This window comes from Belonocnema kinseyi, chromosome 5, assembly GCF_010883055.1.
Source record: "Belonocnema kinseyi isolate 2016_QV_RU_SX_M_011 chromosome 5, B_treatae_v1, whole genome shotgun sequence".
NCBI classification, from domain to species: domain Eukaryota; kingdom Metazoa; phylum Arthropoda; class Insecta; order Hymenoptera; family Cynipidae; genus Belonocnema; species Belonocnema kinseyi.
Genome location: NC_046661.1, coordinates 6,024,871 through 6,045,806, shown reverse-complemented (window position 1 = coordinate 6,045,806; position 20,936 = coordinate 6,024,871). Strand labels below are relative to the sequence as shown.

General features: G+C 34.7%; 1 protein-coding gene and 1 long non-coding RNA gene across 2 annotated transcripts in view; one reads left to right on the top strand and one right to left on the bottom strand.

Annotated features, from left to right (window-relative positions):
- The window catches only part of LOC117172656, a 26,469-nt gene extending 6,094 nt beyond the window's left edge, over positions 1-20,375 (top strand). The window contains exons 2-3 of the long non-coding RNA XR_004467041.1: positions 19,994-20,094; positions 20,190-20,375. This is a non-coding gene — a long non-coding RNA (uncharacterized LOC117172656). The remainder of the gene's footprint in view (positions 1-19,993; positions 20,095-20,189) is intronic.
- The window catches only part of LOC117172902 (protein unc-79 homolog), a 1,455,529-nt gene that overhangs the window by 1,120,342 nt on the left and 314,251 nt on the right, over positions 1-20,936 (bottom strand). The window lies entirely within an intron of this gene.

Here is a 20,936-nt window from a genome sequence, read left to right as displayed (position 1 = left end):
GACAGATGATAAGTCTATGGGATGTCGAATCGAAAGCTTTCCGATAATCAATCCAGGCCATCGATAGGTCACGCTGGTAGAATGCTGCATCTTTGCAGACTCTTTCGACTTCAAATATGAGGTGAAAATACGGCCAAATGCTGATGGGTTGAAGAAAGCTTCTTCCACTAGAAGGTTTTAATACAATCTAGTCCTGGTGCGGAATAGTTCTTTATTCCTCTTAATACTTTTTTCACCTTCTCGGTAGTGAAGGCTGGATATTCTTTATCAGGTGTTATGAGGGCAACACATAACTCCTTGAAGCTATTTATATTTTCTGAGTCTTCATCCAGTCTATGCTGCACTTCGTAGAATTTTCTCCAAAATACTTCGACTGAAAATGTATATATTCTAGTGTTACATCCTATGAGATGTAACTTTCCTTGTATTTCATTTCATTCAAAGTGGTTCCCCGTTTTAGAATCTAGTTTTAAATGAACTAGAAAACTTGGATGAGGATAACTACCAGATACGTTAAATAAATCAAATATATTAGAATATATAAAATAATTAATATTTATTTAAATATAAAGAGAATTTTAATATAAAGATCAGATTTGACAAACCTTTCCTCATAAACCTCCGGATTGCTTCAAATTATGGGATTCTTTGGTTTACTTACAAAGTTCCCTTTTGTAGAGAGTAGACAATTCGCCCTCTCGTTCCTTGACCAAAAGTAGCTCTTCCTTCTGTTCGCACCCTGTATGGGTACCCGCAGGAGGTGCATGGTGCTGAATATGGCTCTGCAGGCTGAGATGGTAAGATCAACGTATCTGGGCTGCTTTGTCCCTTTGTGGCAGGTGTTCTCGACTCTTGCTTCCAAACAGAAGCTATACTTCGTAGAATTTAGATTTTTATGGTTGACGGGTTTCGAAGATTCTTTACAATTTAGATTGTCTAACTGAGACTGAACTGAGACTGACGCTGAAGTATAATTGACTAAACAGGAACAAACTAAACTAAACTAAGCTAAACTAAAACTGGAACTAAACTGATTTCTGCTTCCGAAAATTCTGTATTTATTCACAAGATCCTTTCTTAGATCCCCGTAAGGGTAAATGGTTTAGAAGTAGGGATTCTTCTTGGTTTTAATCAGCGTTGTCAATCAATTAGGTTGAAGAGTGGTAAGACCCTAATTGTCCAATGGGCGTTGAGAATTATGTATATGCCCATATATGGAGGATGTTGCTGTAAATACAATACCTTGTATCCCTTCCAAAGTACCATGGGGATCATTAATGAGATAGCCACACAGTTATTAGGAATCTTGATGTGCCGAAATATGGAGAATGGCGCAGTTACCAAAATATATGGTATCCCTTCCAAGGTGTCCAAGGGTAAGATATTATGATGCGTAGAAGAGCATAAGGTTTGCGCGTGTCCCTTTGGTTGTGTGTGAACGGCTCACCCTCCTATAGCTGTCATCTTTATTCAGCTGTTTAATACTTTTAGATCTAAGATGCTAGTCTCCTTCATAGAAATATTTAGGTCAGAATGACTAAATGATATACATGTGGTGTAGGTACCAGCATTTTGTAAACGCATGGGACTGAAAACCTGGTCTGTTTTCAGCTTTGGCTTGCTGATTAATTTATGGCTCTTCGGTTAGTGTGTAGTCTGCTGGTTTTGTTAGTTATGCGAATATTTATGTGTATCGCTTATTTTTGTTTACGGCACTGTGTACATATTTATAGGTACCAGCATATTGTGAGCGTATGAGATTGAAAATGCAGCTGCCTTTTCTGGTTTCCTTGTTAATTAATTAATTGCTTTTTAATTAATGTGTGTCGTATTTTGTGCAAAAGATGATGAGCAGCTTTACTTGGACGGTTGGGTTAACCTTACACTGTTGCGTCGTTCCTTTCAAATATGATCTTCATAAATGATTTTAACAATACTAGGTTTTGTTTACAATAATAATTGTATGTTGAATATAATTATTTAACTTGTTCATTTATTATTAAATATAAATGTTATTTAGTTATAATCCATTGTTTATAATTACTTATTATTATTCTAGAAGTCGCGGGACGTTACACTAGGATTGATTAAAAATTAATCGTGTATATTGGTTAAGTTGGAAAATGGTTTTTCTACAGAATATTAATTTTCTTGGTCAAAAATTCACCTTTTTCCTTGAAAATTTAATAATTTTGTTGAGAATTCGTTTTTTTTCATGTTCAAATCAATTTTTTATCATAGTTTTTATCTGGAAATTGAATTATTCCATTTTTGGTTGAAACTTTATCCTGTATAATTTATTAGTTAAAACACCAATTATTTGATAGAAAATTAATTAATTTTGTTTATAAGTTACTTTTTTGTTTGAAAATTCATATATTTTGTTACTTAGATTTTTTCCTAAAATTATAAAAATGCAACATAAAAAAATTGCTTCAAAATCGTCCTGATTCTTTTTTTTTTAATTTTTAAAATATTTTAAAATATTCAATTGAAATTAATTATTCAAACAAAAAATTATTTTCAATTTTCTTAGCAATGAACAATTTGAGTTATGCTATTCAAGTCTTTTACAATTCTCAAAAAGCTTAATTTTTTCAAAATCCGCAAAAATCTGCATCGTGTTTCAAATTATTTGAAATAATTTCAAGTTTTAAATTAATTCTGAATCTTTTTTAAAATTAAAATTGTAGTGTTTAAAGTTAAAATTTAGCTCATTACAATTTTAACAATTACAGGATTTCTTTTTCGAACCATTCTGTTAAAATTTGTATAGTTTTTAATCGTTTATAATGGCTTCTTTCAAATGAATGGTCAAATGTTGAGAATAATCAACGAAATTTTCTTTTTTTGATTAAAAAATTTCAAATTGAATGGGTTGAAAATATAATTTTTTTTCACTGAAATAATAGTTGAAGTTATAATTGAAAATAATTTTAAAAGCTAATATATCTATTAATTCTTTAATTTTGAACGGATTTTGAATCATCTTGTAAAATCAATTATTTTTCAATTTTCTAAGATTAATTTCCCCTCAAATGATTGGTGTGTTAACTAATACAATGTACAGGTTAAATTTGTAACCAAAAATAGAATAGTTCAAGTTTCAGATAGAAACTGTGATTAATTTTTAATCAATCCTAGAACAATTACATTTTCAGATAAAGAAAAATAATTTTTAACAGAAAAAGTGAATTTTAAACAAAGTTGTTAAATTGTCAAACAATAAGATGAATTTTCGACCAAAAAAATTAATGATCTACAAAAAAAGGCAAATTTTAAACAAAATACATGAATTTTCAACAAAATTATTTAACTTTAAAGTCAAAAAGAAGAATTATCTACAGAAACTTGAATTTTTTAAGCGAAAAATATGAGTTTTCAATCAAAGAGTTCAATTTTCAACCAAATTGTTAAATTTTCAAATACAATTGTAAAACCTTGATAAAAAAAAACATATTTTTTCAAAGTAGTTCAACTCTTAGTGAAATAATTGACTTTTAAACTCCCGAAGATGTACAGTGGATATTTCAATCGAACAATTGCATTTCTAACCGAAAGTGATAAATTTTCAACCAAAAAGATTACATCTTTACCAAACAATGTCAATTTCCAACAAAATACATGAACTGTCAACCAAAACAAACAGTTTAACTTTCTATCAAATTGCTGACTATTAACGCCCAAAAGATGCATTTTTTACAAAAAAGTAAAATTTTTATAAAAAAGTTAATTTAAAGGAAAATAGTTGAATTTTCAACTATAATTATGAATCCCTAATTAGAAAAAATTAATTTTTTTTACTTAGTAGTTCAACTTTAAGTTATTAATCGAATTTTCCAGCCAAAACTTTAATTTCTACAAAGAAAGACGAATTTTTAACAAAATACATGATTTTTTAACCAAAAAGTTGAACTTTTAACTAAAAAAGATCGTTTTTTAAACCAAATAAAAAATATTTATAAAAAAAATTTATCAAAGTAGTTGAACTTTTCATAGAAAAGAGGACTTTCTTACAAACTAGTTACATTTTCCACAAAATAATTAATTTTTAAGTCCAATGATTGAGTTTCTATCCAAACGAGATGAATTCCAAACATAAAATACCACAGTAGGTTTTCAATTAAAAAATGAACTTTTATAAAAAAAATGCATTTTATTCAAATATCATTAAAATCGCCAATTTCTTTAATTTCTTTCAAATGCGGATCAAGATATAAATAAGGCTATTATAATACAACATAATTATAATATTATCATTAATAATATATGTATATATTTATATATCGGGCGACATCTCGGAGTACGCAGCCTTATCCATGCATGCGGGGCTCTACAAGGATGGACGAACCCCTTTCCCTAGTTTCTCATGGGAATTACAATGACAACACTTAACATAGTTGTAGTAAGTATGGTTTAAAACAACAGAACGCGCAGGGCTTCCGACAATGGGTCGGCCAACAATGCCGACCACTCTACAGCTGGGGGAGCCAATGAAAATGGATTCAATGCGATGGATCGGCGGAATCTCGGGACCTTTAGGTGGACGGAGCGACTGAATCACGACTTGCTAGGGTGCTACGATGCGAGTGTGGCCCCTGAACGTGGTTACATGGCACGGCTGCATGCTCTATGGTGCGAGAAACACCCGCAGCTATCGTCCTTTTCGCGGCAACGTCTGCGGAACCATGCCGAACTACGCCGAAAAAGGGGCTATGTAAGCGGAACGCCTACTCTACCACGGCTAGAACAAGTCGTCAACAGAGAAAGAGAGGCGACACTAAAACCAACTGCGGGCAGGCATGAAATAGAGGAAGAGCGATGCTTTATGAGCCGGAGAAACAACAACACCAAGGTTTCTCTCAAGCCTAAAGATCTGGCTGAAATGAATGACGAGAGTCGTGGACATTTTTTTAAAGAATCCGACCTTTCGGCTATCAATTATTGTGTGTATAACGCAGCGAGAGCTTTGACCGATGCGAACCGTAAAACAAAACCAACGGCTGATCATAAGACCAAAAGTTGAATGCATCAACTTGCCATAAAGATAGGTTTGGAAAGAAAATACGCGTCACGCATTCAGTGTGTGATTTACTACATCACATCTAGCAGGAATTTTACCGCCAAGGTTCGAAAGTTCGCGCGCGAACTCCGGACTCGTAATCACACACTTAACAAGTCAAAGCTGCTGACCATCAGACAGCATGTTGTTGAGAGAATACGGATACTATCTGACGCTAAGAGAAGTCTAGAGCGGAGGGAAAGGTGGCTCAGAGAAAATCAACAGTTTCTCTCTGAAACATCTCGACTTTTCCAAGACCCACCAGTTACTGTCGACTACCGGTCCAAACCAGAGGAGGTCAAAGTATTTTGGAGAAAATTCTACGAACCTTTGCAAGATTCATGTTCCCTTCATACTCTTATCAAACACGTTTGCATAGACAACTTTCATCTTAAATATTTCACAGTTAATAAAGAAAAGTGTGTATAATGGCGTCCATCAAAATACTACTGTGTCCCTCAACACCCGACATTTACATGTACATGCGTTTGGCTGCGCTCAGCGTAAAACGCAGTACTCTGCCTCTTTCTTTCTCTGCGATAGAGAGAGAGACATCGGCTGCTTGTACGTGATTCGCAAACCAAAACGCGTCCACTTTTACTTTTTATCACAATCACAAATGTTTAATTCAGTGATTTGTATAATTTATTGTAATTAATTGAAAAATTTGCTATTTATGTAAAATTGTGTTTCACTAATATGTATGTTAATTTTTTTTAAGCTTAAATATTATAATAATTGGAATATTTTCATTAATTTGATATTTCATTTGATGCAACTCATATTTATAAAATAGGTTTCTTATGATGCACATTTTTTAATCTTAAAAATCCCATTCATTTACGTCCCTAACTTACCTGCGTTTTCCTATTCAAATTTACTTGCAGCCATTTCCCATTCACTACAATTAAATAATGAAGACTATAATCTGCATTATACAATTCATCGGACTTTATCAAACATCAAGTCAATAATGCAGATTCGTTTCTGTAAAAGGGAACCTGCACTTCTGCATTCAGTTTGACATCCTTCAAACTCTATTTAATTGAGAACTTAGAACGATTCATGCGTTTCTTCTGTCGATAATAAATCACTATTTCAACTTAATTTCCTTTTCTGAGGTTATGTTTTTCTATTCAGAATGTCTTCAAACTGTAGAACGAGTTCATCTCCGAATTTTTCTTGGCAGATTCAATTAAGTCCAAATAGTTGACCAATGCAGAGTGTCCCAAAACAATTGAAATACAACGATTTGTCTTTCTGTTTGTAGTATAAGCAAGCACCACTTTTTTATTTTCTTTCGGAGTGTAAGTCACCATCATTTTATCATCCTGGTATGTAAATCGTGAGGTCGGCCCAGGAGCTTGAGTCAAAAATGATGGAGGAATTTGGAGCTTGTTCTTTCTCATTGTTCCTAAGAAAGTTAGTCTTCTTTTAAGCTCTTCTACTACTTCAATCGATGGAAACCAATCGTCCGCAGTCATATTCCGACTGCTGCCACTTAGTTGCTCTGTGAGTTTCATTACATGCTGGGTAGGTAAACATAAGTCACCGTTTTTCTTTGTTATCTCTTTGCCAACGTACGGTGTTCCACCACAAAAACAAAAAACATTTTGCGTCAACAAGAGATATGATTTTTATTCCCTACTTATCGGGTTTGGACCTCAAATACATTTTGGAGGGGCAGCGTTCTCGGAACCCAAGAAGAGTCTCATCGATGGCAACATAATGAGTTGGAGAAAAATATCGTGAAAAGTTGTCAACAAATTTATCCGAAATCCCCCTGAAGGCAGCAAACTTGTCTTTCCTCTTACGTTTTTTCCTCGTTGTTTTGTCATGAAATCTTCAGTGTTTAAGAAGAAACCGAAACCTTGCGAGAGACATTGAACCTTGAAAAATTGGAGGGCCGTGCATCCTTGAAAACATTTCTTCTGTATTTAATGTAGAATCTTTCAGAGCTCCACTCATAAATGGGAGAGCGAGGAAAGTTCTGTATTCGAAATAAATTTTATGCGAAATTAACATCCCTCCCTTCTTGGCCCTGGATTTCCTGTAATTACGTTGAAAGCAGGAACTCTCGCAAATTTATAACGTACTATCTTATCTGTCCAAATAGTTTCCTGATCCTTGCCCACCTCAAAGTTCCTTTCGAAGTCGTTCTCGTCGTGAAAAGTCGGACCTCTTTCGTCCTGAACGTCTTTATCACAATCGAACATGTCCTCCATATCGTCGTCAGACAAGATTGCGTCTTCGTGCTCTGATGTATTATTTTCAACGTCTTTGTCTATATTCCTTTTCTCAAGAGATTGTTGGTGGAATTCTTCGAAAATTGCTTCAGGGTAGAAAAGATTTTGTTACACGCCATTTTCCTTTAAAAAATAAGAAATCATAATAGTTATCCCTGACGGACGGAATGAACGGAGAGGGTACGCTTCAGCGTACCCTTATCGTATCCCTATAGTATCCTTTCTTGTATCATGCAAGAAAAACTAAAAAATATAGCAAGATGAACATTTAAATTATTGCAATTCGGATTCTACGTTAATATTGACGTTAGAAGGTCACGAAGTAATTGCAATAATTTTTTTTGCAGCATTAAAAATCTAAAAAAATGTCATTATTTCTACTGAAGGCAACTTCAAGCGCACCTGAAGTCGCGTAACTATTATGTTGATACTGAAAGACGATGCGTTTGAAGTCGCCGTCAGCGGAAGTAATGACATTTTTTAGTATTTTTTTTATCTTTCAACGTTGCAAAAAAAACTATTGCAATTACTTCGTGACCTTCTCACGGCAAATGCAACATAGAATCCAAATTGCTATAATTTAATTGTTCATATTTTTGTTTTTTGGGGTTTTCGTTGCATGATATGAAAGTATACTACAGGGATACGGTAAGGGTATGCTGTAGCGTACCCTCTCCGTTCATTCCATCTGCTAGGGTTATTACATGCACCTAAGTAAAAGGGTTTCATGGAGGACTAAAAGAACAGGGTTATATAGTTGAATATCATGTGGAAAGGGATGAAATTCATTGAAATATCTAGCGCATAAATTCTATGGTGGATCGGATCCGACCTAATACGTTTTTCCCATGGTTTGATCAGATCCGGCCAAAGGGTTATAGATAATAAACAGTACATACCTGAGCGATGTGGACGGGGCAGCTGCCACACTACGGCTGGGGAGGAGGTCCCCTGACACTAGAGCCCAGATCGCCCGCTACATCAGATGTAGAGCACGATGAAACTGATAGGTCGGTCGTTTCTGACCGGACCGTAGCAGAGGAAAATTGAATCTGCCATTTCACATTCATTAAAATGCTAAGTGAATCGAGTTGAATTAGGCTGAGTAACCTGAAGTAATTCCTAAAGGCATTCTACGATTCATTAATGTGCACATGAATGGGTTGAGATTAAATATGAAATGGAGTTCTTAAAAGATCACAATGAATAATAAAAATACGATGCAGATTAAAGTTTTAAAGAATGAATTCTTTCGAATGAGCAGTATAAAGTCACACACACTGTGTAAAATAGGTTTTAAAATTGCACTTCAAATAGTAAATTTACACACATAAAATTTCACTTTAGATGCTTTAAAATTACAGGTTAGAAAGCAAATTTCCACATGTTGTGTAGAATGACGTCTTTTACAGCTTTCATTCTACGATATTGCATGAATTCATAACACGTGTTGAAAATCACTACGTTCAGAGTGTGTAAAAAAAGGACTCATGCTGTACATAGTAAAATTTCCCAGACTGGTAAAATTGCCAACTGCCCATAAATTTCTATTTTCTAACGAAAATTTCTCCACTTTATAGTGATTTTAGATTCCTCCGTATAATAATCCACATTTGTGTAATTTTTGCGATAGAGCTTTTTTTCGCTCGTTTATTCTCGTGCTATTTGCGAACGTACATTTCAGTTTTCTAACTTTATAGCTCACTTTCGGCGAAAGCATAAATGCGAGTCACTGATTTTAAATGATAAATTTTATGCCATATAAGCTTGCGTAATTATAAATATATTCGTAATATGATCTAAATGATTTAAGTATTTGAGGTTAGGTTGATATTTTGAAAAAATTTTCCACTTTCCGTTGTTTTATTTAACGTCGCATATTCAATTTTAGTTCAGTTGAGAATTTTACACTTTTATACAATTTTAGACATTTCTATACTAATTTCACGCCGCTGCGCGTGAGTCCACTTTTTACATACGTTTCGCGTACTAAAATTCCACAACCTTTTTTAAAAGTGCATTTGATTAGGATAATTCTGATTAAATAAATATTAAAGAAATTTAAGTTAAAAAATATTGTTATATATTATAATTGACGCGACAATTTATTTCTAAATTAAATGATTATTTGGTTGTTACTCTCTTTTTGCAATGGTTTTCAATAGATTATTTTGTTCAGGAAAAAAAAGATTTATATTGAGTTGAGCGTCAGTGACATTCTATTTATTTAATCACCATGCTCATAGCTGCAGGAAGTCCATGTGTTAGAAACGAACCCTGCATATCAATTTACATAACAAACATCCAAATTTTTAGAAATTCAATACGAGAGTTTATAAACGTAAATTAAAAGAAAAATATTAGTTTTTGTTGTGTAAAATATATAAATAAATTTTCCGCATTTAGATGTGTAATGCAAATATGTGAAAAAACAATGTTCAAAAAAATATTAAAATTCCTGAAAATAAATAGTCAATGAGTAAAAGTAGACTACATGTATGTCAGGATTTTCTTGAAAGTTGCCCATTTAACTAGTTTTAATAAATAATTCAAACTTTTTAAATTAAATTTGTTTTATTTAAATCAATATTTTTTTATTGGAACTATTGTTCTTCTATTGGTGAATGCTGATCCATAATCGCTACTGAATGGGTGCGAGAAAAAAATTACGTGGCCGATTAAAAAAGCCGGTTTCTCATTTAAAACTCAATCTAAGTTATGGGCGGGTATCTGGAATTCCAGTGACAAATGCGCTATTCAGAATACATTAAAACCCATTTAAATAATAGTGAATTGATTTTTGTTTCCTGGGTTGCTAGGCTAGTCGCATTGGCATAGGTACACCGATTTTGAATAACAATATAGTAAACACTACTAACACACCTTTTCAAAGACCTCACATAATAGATTTATTGGTTGAAAATAACCAATGGCAATGTTCGTAATTTTTAGTTGAGTACTGTGAGCCTATTGCGAGCACATTTCGTTAAGTCGAATAAAACAAGGCTGTCGTTTCAAGCATACTCTTTGTTTACCGTTTGTAGAATCCAAAGATTTCAAAATAGTAGTATTCAAATAGTAATAAGGATTTTAGTTTATTTTTGCAATTGATATTATGGGAATCATATTTTTGTTTTGTTACAAAGCATAAATTAAATTTTTTCGCAGTCGCGGACAATTGTCCAGGGGTGGTCCCGAAGGAATTAACCCCCAAGAGGAGGTGTGAAAACCGTGCCGAAAGCTGAATGGCATCTGGGTGAGGTGTCTAGAACAGTGACTCTGGGACACCGGGCGACCTCTCAGAGTAAGCAGCCTTATTCTTGCATGCGGGGCTCTACAAGGATGGACGAACCCCTTTCCCTAGCTTCTCGTGGGAAGAACAATGACAACACCAAACATAGTTGTAGTAAGTGCGGCTCAAAACAACAGAAAACGCAGGGTTCCCGACATTGGGTTGGCCAACAATGCCGACCAATCTAGAGCTTGGGGAGCCAATGGAAATGGATTCAATGCGATGGGTCAGCGGGATCTCGCGACCTTTAGGTGGACGGAGCGACTGAATCACGACTTTTTAGGGTGCTAAGATGCGAGTGTGGCCCCTGAACGTGGTTAAATGGCACGGCTGCATACTCTATGGTGCGAGAAACACTCGGAGCTATCGCACTTATCGCGGCAACGTCTGCGAAACCATGCCGAACTACTCCGAAAAAGGGGCTATGTAAGCGGAACGCCTACTCTACCACGGCTTGAACAAGCCGGCACCAGAGAATGCCGGCAGCATCAACTTGCAATAAAGATAGGTTGGGCAAGACAGTACGCGTCCCGCATTTAGTGTGTGATTTACTACATCACATCTGGCACGAATTTTACCGCTAAGGTTCGAAAGTTCGCGCGCGAACTCCGGACCGTTATCATACACTTAACAAGTCAAAGCTGCTGACCATCAGGCAGCATATTGTTGAGAGAATACGGATACTATCCGACGCTAAGGAAATCTAGAGAGGAGGGAGAGGTGGCTCAGAGAAAATAAACAGTTCCTCTGTAACTCATCTCGACTCTTTCTAGACCCTCCAGTTACTGTCGACCACCCGCCCAAACCAGAGGAGTTCGAAGTATTTCGGAGAGAAGTCTACGAAGTGCAGCATAGACTGGACGAAGACTCAGAAAATATTCCTTCATAACACCTGATAAAGGGTCAGGAGAACCTGCTCATCGATAGATGTGTCTGCAAAGATGCAGCATTCTACCAGCGTGACCTATCGATATCCTGGATTGATTATCGAAAAGCTTTCGATTCGACCTCCCATAGACTTATCCTCTGTCTTTTGGAAATCTTAAAGATTCATCCGCAAACAGTTAGGTGCATAGAGAGATTGAGGCCGCTTTGGAAAACCAGATTTACTATCTCATCTGGAAAAAATCGTGTGCCACTATCTCTAGCACTTCGCCATTCCGACGGGTACTTGTGCAAAAAACCTACAGATCGAAAGTACAAGATCACTCTTGTATTTTACATCGACGATCTTAAGATATTTGCTAAAAACAAAGAGCAACTATATCTAGCTCTAGGGATTGCCTAACGATATACTAAGGAAATTGGAATGGAATTTGGGTTAGAGACATGCACCAAGGTTTATTTTAAGCGAGGAAAACGTAATGGCATCCCTGAAGATCCTGAGCTCGTTGATAGAAACGCTATACGACACCTGTCCACTGGAGAGACTTATACATACTTGGGCTTGCGACAGAGCCGCATTCAGGATGTGACATCTATAAAGGATACCCTCAGAAGCAGATACAAACGTCTCATCCGACAGATTTGGTCTTCCGAACTGTCGGCGAGGAACAAAGTATCTGCAACAAACATGCTTGCCGTCCCGGTAGTACGCTATTCATTTGGAGTAGCTCCATGGACGAAAAACGAGCTCAGATCCCTTGTTATCGGGACAAGAAAGGTTATACACATGAACAAAAGCATGTCTTCCGTTCCGCGACTGTACATCTCACGCCGTCAAGGTGGTCGCGGAATGTTGAGTCTTGAATGTCTTCACAATAGGATTATTCTGGGTACAGCACATCGAGTTGCAAATGGAAGAAACCCTCTTCTTAAAATGTTCAGGAATCACGAAGAAGTGGGCAAAGGAGCGTTTCTGTACAAAGCAGCGGAGGAGGCTGCTGGTACACTCAGACTTGTCTTCAGTATTGGGGGTGAGCAAAATGCTTCAAATCTTATCTATCTCAAGACTCACACCTGAAAGCCCGGATCATGAAAGCACAAGAGAAAAACTTTCATAAACAGCTCCTCGATAAGAGGATGCATGGTATCTTCCACAGAAATGTGAAGGATCAGTCAATGTCTTGTGAGCTAACGTTTGCTTCCTTTTAATCGCCCGGATTGAAGTCTGGTACGGAGGGTTTCATTTTTGTATGCCAAAACACTGTCATTTTTACCTTAACATACCTTCGCCACATTTTGAGCCGAGACATTCCTGATGATGGCTGCAGGGCGTGCCATGCACACCCCGAGCATTTAGCTCACATACTATCTAGTAGCCCAACTCACGCGGGAACGACTTACATTCAAAGGAACAATGCAGCAGTAAGAGTGTTTTATTACTATCTCTATGACTCTTACGACATTAACCTTAATATCACTCCTCTAAATGCTCCTATGGAAATCAAGTCAATTGTCGAGAATGGGAAGTGCCGCATATACTGGAACTTTATATTCTCGACAATTGTTTCTGTTGCTCACTCGAGGCCTGACATGGTTCTTGTTGACTGCTAGAAGCGAACCATGTTCGTTATCGAATTTTCGGGACCAGCTGACAAAAACATCATAACCAAGGAGAATGAAAAGAAAGAGAGGTATTGAGACCTTATAAGGGAGTTGCAACGATTGTACCCGGAATATTCTGTTAAATTGATCGTCCTTATCATCGGCGCTTTTGCATGTCTTGGAAGTCTTAAAACTTTACAAAATCTGTCCATGCATTATTGACTTTCTAAGCCATGCGATGAGGCTCTGGGGTACAAGAATCAAGTATTTTGATCATGGACAACCAAGGATAACTGGATGAATACGCTTTACGACGGGTATATATTAAGGAGACTCCTTCAGCGCTCTATGTTTCTGTTTAGCATTGAATCCATTTAGCAAAACACTAAACAGCATGTCTCATGGGTTCAGAATTCATGATAATGAGGATGATCATCAAGTGACCCATCTTCTTTACATGGATGACCTGAAGCTGTACGCTAGATCAGGCCAGAAACTGCAGCAAGTGATTGATGTCACATAGCAGTTTTTCAATGATATCCACATGGAGTTCGGACTAGATAAATGCAGAATAGTGCATTTAATCAGAGGGGAATTAGGGACCGCAGAGTTAGAAAACGAGTTCGAAAATGACATCGAGGTAATGGCTGCAGGCGAATCATATAAATATCTGGGTATTCTTGAATCTAAGGGTATTCAACATACGATAGTTAATACAAGCCTAATGACTGCCTTTACTACGAGACTCAAATTAATTATGAAGAGTTTTCTCAACTCGGCAAACAAAATCAGGGCGATCAACACATATGCCATCCCTGTCCTCACGTACTCCTTTAGGCTCATAAAATGGTAGAACACAGACCTTGAAAAGTTAAACAGAATTGTTCGCGTAGAAATGACGAAGCACCGAATGCACCACAGACATTCAGCGATTAAAAGGGTAGCTCTATCACGACATTTAGGGGGTAGGGGCGTTGTAGATGTCAAAAAACTGTGTGAGTCACAAGTTATACAGTGACGAGACTATTTTAACAGCAAACGAAGTGTTGCGCTTTACAGAACCATCTGTCAAGCAGATCTTGAATACACGCCCTTAAATTTGTCCTGAGGTGGGGCTTTGAATATCAGGGAAGAAACCATAGAGGAATTAGAAATACAATGGAGGAAGAAAGCCATCCATGGCGAGCACCCCAACACGTTAGATCGAAGTGAAGTGGATAGTGAGGCATCTAATACTTGGCTAAGAAAGGGTGTTCTGTATCCAGAGACGAAAGGAATCATCATTGCAATACAGGATAAGGTTGTCAGCACCAGGAATTATCGCAAACACGTGTTACATCAAGACGTGTTTCACCGGTGCCGATTATGTGGAGATACCGACGAATCCATCGAGCACATTATTGATGGATGTCGCGTAATGGCTCAGAGAGAATATACGCACAGACATAATGATGTAGCGGACATTATACATCAACAACTTGTCCTAAACCTAGGACTCTTAAAAGAATGGGTGCCCTTCTATAGATACATTCCAATGCCTGTTTTAGAAAGTGAAGATTACATCTTATATTGGGATGTTACTATCCAAACGGATCATTACATCCGGGCCAATCGACCTGACATCGTGATGCCTTGTAAGAAACTATCTTGATCATCAGGAAGCGAAAGACTAAAAACCCGTAGAGTGGCAGATGGTAGCTCTAAGAAAGCATCCAGAGGTGACTGCTGTCACCTCCAAAGCTCGTGGCCGTTCGTAATTGTATACCTACAACATCATCGCAGGAGGTTTCAACCATCGTTTCAAATTATTTGAATTTAGTTATAACATTCTAATCTCATCAGTCACTTGACTTAGTCCGTGGCTATGATGTATCACTGGGTTTACCCGAGTAAAAGTTTAATAAAAACACACAATAATAAAAGCCTCGGTGGCTCAATTGGTTAGACACGCGGTACTTCACCTCATATGTCCGGGGTTCGGTCCCTGAGCCGGTAGCTCTGGAAATTTTTCAATGTACCTTTACCGAGGTTCTGGTGGTTCGGAACCCACCTTAAGCTGTAGGTCCCCCTATTGTGTACTTGACTGAAACCCAGTCCGTCAGGGATGGGGTAAAACCAGGCTTTGTTCAATATGTCTGGGCAGACTGCTCTCATCAGATCACTTGATTGCATTATAAAAATGCGTCCGTGACTGATGATATATACCGGGACACTCCGTGCAAAAATGATCAAATAAATATCCATCTCTAATCAAACATGCCTTGCTGGGCAGTATAAGCCTGTGACAACATTTCAACACAGAAATGTTTTTAAAAGAAATTAGTACATAATGTGCAACATGACAGAATACGTGACATGGCACATGAGATTGCCTACGTATTAATATTATACACGAATGCCACTATAAAAGATATGACACTGTCACATATCACGAAATAGCACTTGAGGTGCCTCTAGAGATGATACTTTAAACGACATGTACGGGAAATGAACTTTAATGACATTACACATGATATGACATGGCGGACGTCATGTCAAAAAGTACGACATGAAATGAAAAATTATATGAAATAAAATGATACACGACATGATTAATGATTTCGCAATATATATACTAATTTAATCATCTTTTTTTATTATTTTAAAAATTTAGATTTGAAAATAAACTTTAAATAATTATTCCTCTAATATTAATATAGCTTAATTTTAAACAGTATCTAAATTTCGGTTAGATGACGTTAAAATCAAAATACGATATTATTTGATTTTAATATAAAAATAATATATTATTTTTACCATTAAATCATTAACATAATTAAAACATTGAAACAATACATTTAATTAATTCTAATTTAGCTTATGATAAGATTGTGTTATTAAAATTTTAATTATAATTTATATCATAATATTATTAAACTTAATTATTTCGCAATATATCTATTATTCTAGCCATCTTTTATATTATTTAAAAAATGAGATTTTAAGATAAACATTAAATAGTTATCCCTGTAATATTGAACAAAACAATTAAAAATATATTAAAATTATATTTAATTTTAATTTTGTAAACTATTTTAAAATATTAAATATGCATTTAATATTATTATAAAAAATAATTAGCATTTATAAAATAATATTATTAAGCTGTATAATTTCCAAATATAAAAATCATGAAAATATTATTATAACTAAGACATGAAAGAAATTTTTTTTGTTAATGACTGAATTATGTAAAATTTAGAATTGATATAGCTTCGATATTAAATAGTAAGTAAATTTTGATTAGATTATAATAAAAGTATGTATTTAATTGTAAATTAGTTTATGATAACTTTATATTTTAATAAAATTTTTAATTATAAGTTATATACTAATATTAGTCTTAATGATTTCGCAATATATTTATAAATTTAATAATATTTTACTTTATGTAAAAAAGGATATTTAAAGATAATTTAAAAATAATTATTCCTGTAATATTGAATACAGCAATTAAAAATGCATTAAAACTTTAGTTAATTTTAAATTTCTAAACAATTTAAAAATATTAGACATGAATATAATATTATTATAAAAAATTACTAGAATTTATAACATAATATTATCAAGCTTCATAATTTTCAAATATGAAAATCATTAAAATATGTGATTGAATTAAAATTATGGAAAGTTTCAATAAATGCATTTTAGATGTATTAACAAAATCAATCACAACTTACCTTAGTGAAACATAAAATCAATTCACGTGATATGATAAAATGTTTATAAAACTAAATGATATAATTTATAGATTACCTCTTATGCTAATGCAAAACATTAAAAAAATGAAAAATCAAATATATTCTAAGTATATTAATATATTAAGAATGGGGAAGTAACTTAGACTAAGCATCCCAGGTAGAAATACACCACCGGCCCAGTACAGACCCAGTACCGCTTGCCGGAGTTCCAGTACTGTCTGGCTGTACGGGGTCAGTACTGGCTTGTAATGCTTGGCGGGACTGGCCTGTCAGTACTGGCGCAGTACTAACAAACCGATGGCGTATGATAATGCCGGAGTTAATTTTAAAAACAATAAAGAATTATTTTAATTATTTTAAAGACCAGCTATTAATCATCATACGACCGCATATCGTCCGAATATTATTTATAATTACAAAAATATAATTTTCAAACTAATTGTTTAATTATAACATCCGCTATTTCTATAATCTAAAGCCATAACAAAAAAGGTATTTAAAAAATAAATAATAATTGACTTCGAGTATTTTGTCAATACATGTTAATGGTACTGCTTAGAATGAATACATATATTACATTATGAAACATTAAATTACAAATGACATTTCTAACGCTACGGGGTTTCGAAGCTACATCTATATACCTATAAATCATAACCTTATAAATCTATCGCCTAGCAGTCTGGAGTGCTAACTACTGCGCTAAACCGACATGTTGAAACTCTATGAAAAAGCCATCCTCATAAGCTACAGTTCAGGAAAGTTAAAACAACAATTTGTCAACTCTTATTTCTCGTTAATATTTTTATCATCATACGACATTGAATGGATATAAAATAAACTAACTGTTCACAGAAATATAAATCAAATAATTTTTTAATAAATAATTTAAATCGACTACATTATTTCTTCGTTTAGGTGTTTTAGACTATTCTGCAACGATTAAGACACACATCCAATGTAATTTTTTCTGAACATCACAAATTTTTCATGAATGTGTAACTATTTTCCTTGAAAAAAGAAATAGAAAAAATTGTTTTCACCTTAATTGTATAGTTAATTTCTCGAAATTTCAAAATACCCTGACAAAATTTATAGACGTGTTTTTTTAAAGTCTATTTTTGTACTACAGGCATAGTGCCGACCCGGTCGTGCAGCCAACGTTCTGCCAGTACTTGGTGAACGATCCGCTGTCTGTACTGGTGGGCAGTACTGGGCCAGTACTGCGCTGGTGGTGAACTCCGGCGCACTACCAACATTTATACCTGGGAAGTTACTGTGAAACTCTGCCGTTTAAAATTTGGCGCGCGCATGCCAGTTGTGCGTGCGCATGGTTTCTCAGATGAGCGGGTCCTGTCGTGTGAGTGCGTGAAGTGTTCATATTTCGTGCCAGTTTGTGCTGTATCTGATCGCAGAAATATTGTGGCAACAAGTAAAGATATTATGATGCAATTTTAGTATTATTTATGGAGTAAAATGAGGCAATTCAATTTTTAAATTTCGCGCTACTAATCGTCGCTTCATGATATTCCTAAAATTAGATAAAACAATGTTATTTATGAAATAAAACTATCTCTAAATTTTTTATTGCACTCGCTTTTGTAATATATGTTAAACAGTTACAGGAGTAATATTGTGCTTCGCATTTTGAGAGTCGATACTTCTTTTTCTCAAAATTGTACCATTTTGCTGTCACTGTTACCAAATTGTAACTCATAAAAAATTTTGAATATTTATGGGGACAATATCGTGGCGCACGTGTGCTAACACGCGATGCGGCGCATATGCGAAGCATGCGTGCTGACACGCCATGCGGCGCATATGCGACTCAATTGTTGACATTGACACTTTGAGATGAGATCACTTGCATTTGACACTTGAGATGAGATCATTTTGGGATCCTGCATATAAAAACGATTAATTAATATAACATTTTTTTGAAAAGCATCTTCAGTACTTAATGTAATAATTGAAGTATGAGAAAACAATTTTAATAGTGTGCATGATAATAATTAATTAAAAAATAACAGCTGTTAAGTAAAAAGACACAAATCGAATTAATTATCAACAATCGATAAAAGTAGAATTCTAGCTTTTTAGTTCAATTAATTTTATATGATTAAAAAAGAGGTCGCTATAAACCACGTGCATAAACCAGCAGATCATAATAACCCGGCACCTTACTATTTTCCTCCAACCATCATTACACACCACGGCCTTCACCCTGACGACGAGTGAAAACTGCATAATGGTGGAAGCAAAATAAGGTAAGGTGCCGGGTTACTATGATCCACTCGTGTGAATAAGAAAAACTTCAATGCTCTAAGCCTACCCTATTGCAAATTCCTATATAGGTCACTAATAGGATTCTATATAAATATCCTATAAGTGACCTATATAGGATCCTATATAGGGTCATCTATATAGATGAGTATAGGAGCCACCTATAAAAAATGAAACAGCTTTCTGCATAGGACACTATATATAATCCTATTAGTAACCTATATAGGACAGATGATGAACCGGAAGTGTTGCGCAGTAGTTTCCTATAGCAGATACAGCTGCGCAGTAGTTATTTTTGACTATGCGATTGCCTAGTAGTAAGAACCAGTACAGGTTCTTATATAGATTCTAACGAAGGAAGAAGGAACCCATACCCTTACCATAGAATCATTTGGGATTTTATAAAGGTTCCTATGCAGGAAGCTGTTTCATTTCCTATAGGTGGCACCTATACTGACCTGTATATGTAGCCCTATATAGGATCATATATAGGTCACTTATAGGATCTTTATATAGAATCTGATTAGTGAGCTTTACAGACACCTATATAGGTATTTGCAGTAGATAATTTTTATGTCAAATATTGGAAATCATCAATGCCATTTTCTATTGGTCTGGGATCGGGATTCGCATTAAGGGAGTTCCCCTACAAACCCTAAAAAACTTAATGTTTTCTTACAAGTGTTTTTTAAATAAAATATTAATATTCGAAAACTCTGGATCATCATATAAATTTTGTACTCTTTCATTCTAGAACTTCTAACCATTTATAAATTACTTATACTTCAAATTAAGGAAATAATTGTGTATTTACCTCTTAAGTAGGCTGCATTGATTGAATGACAATATAAAAAAAATATGTTAATACGCGATCATTTTGCAGAATTTTTGGGCTTACATGTGCTGGCACTGGGATCAAAACATGCAGAGGAAGTTGCGTTATCTGGTAGTGTGATAAGTGGGAGTGTACTGCATAAGCGTAGGGTACAGTATAGTTGCAGACTAATTATTTTTATTTTTTATTTTTTTATTATTCCTTGAATAATAATAATAACTCATATTGACATTTAATTTAATAGGCAAGGTCAACAGATCTATGTTTACTCCTGCTAGAAGTTTCCTGGATCTTTCCAAATTCTCTTCGGCAAATCCTTTAAAAATTATTTCTCCTAAGGTTGAAAGCTAACCTTGAAAACTACTTATTATGGAAATATATTTTCACAATCAAGAGAAAAGAGAATTTCATCCTGTTAATTTTCCTCAAGCACGATATTTATACATTAAGCTTAATTTTTTCTCATTCTTATTTTTTTTTATCTGAGTTTGATTCTACGTTTATTTATGTTTTAATTATTTCATTTTGATTACGATTTGGCGAAATCGTGTAAATATAAAAATGATTCCTTAGCATATCTACGAAACTTTACAATTAGAATAAAAAAACTTAATATCTTTGATAACAAGAATTGGTTCATTTAATAACAAAGATTGATATTTTATGTATTAAAAAGTAGAATAAGACAAAATAATACTGATGTTATCAATTAATATAAATGCAATCACATAACTTAATAGTTACAGGTACATAAGTTAATACAAATATGCTACAAATTAATATAGTTAATGGGAAAGTTAAAAGAAATAGAAGATATTTTTATTTTCTGTTATAGACGCTAACAAAAATTTCAAGCTTCCTTTGAGGAAATTGCAAATCACTATATCAAAAAATCCGAATAGCTCTGATCATCTCCCGAGGTTAGCCGAATCCGCCGATTGTACCTTATAGCCGAGCGCTCACGATTTGAATCGGAGAACTGCTTGTTTTC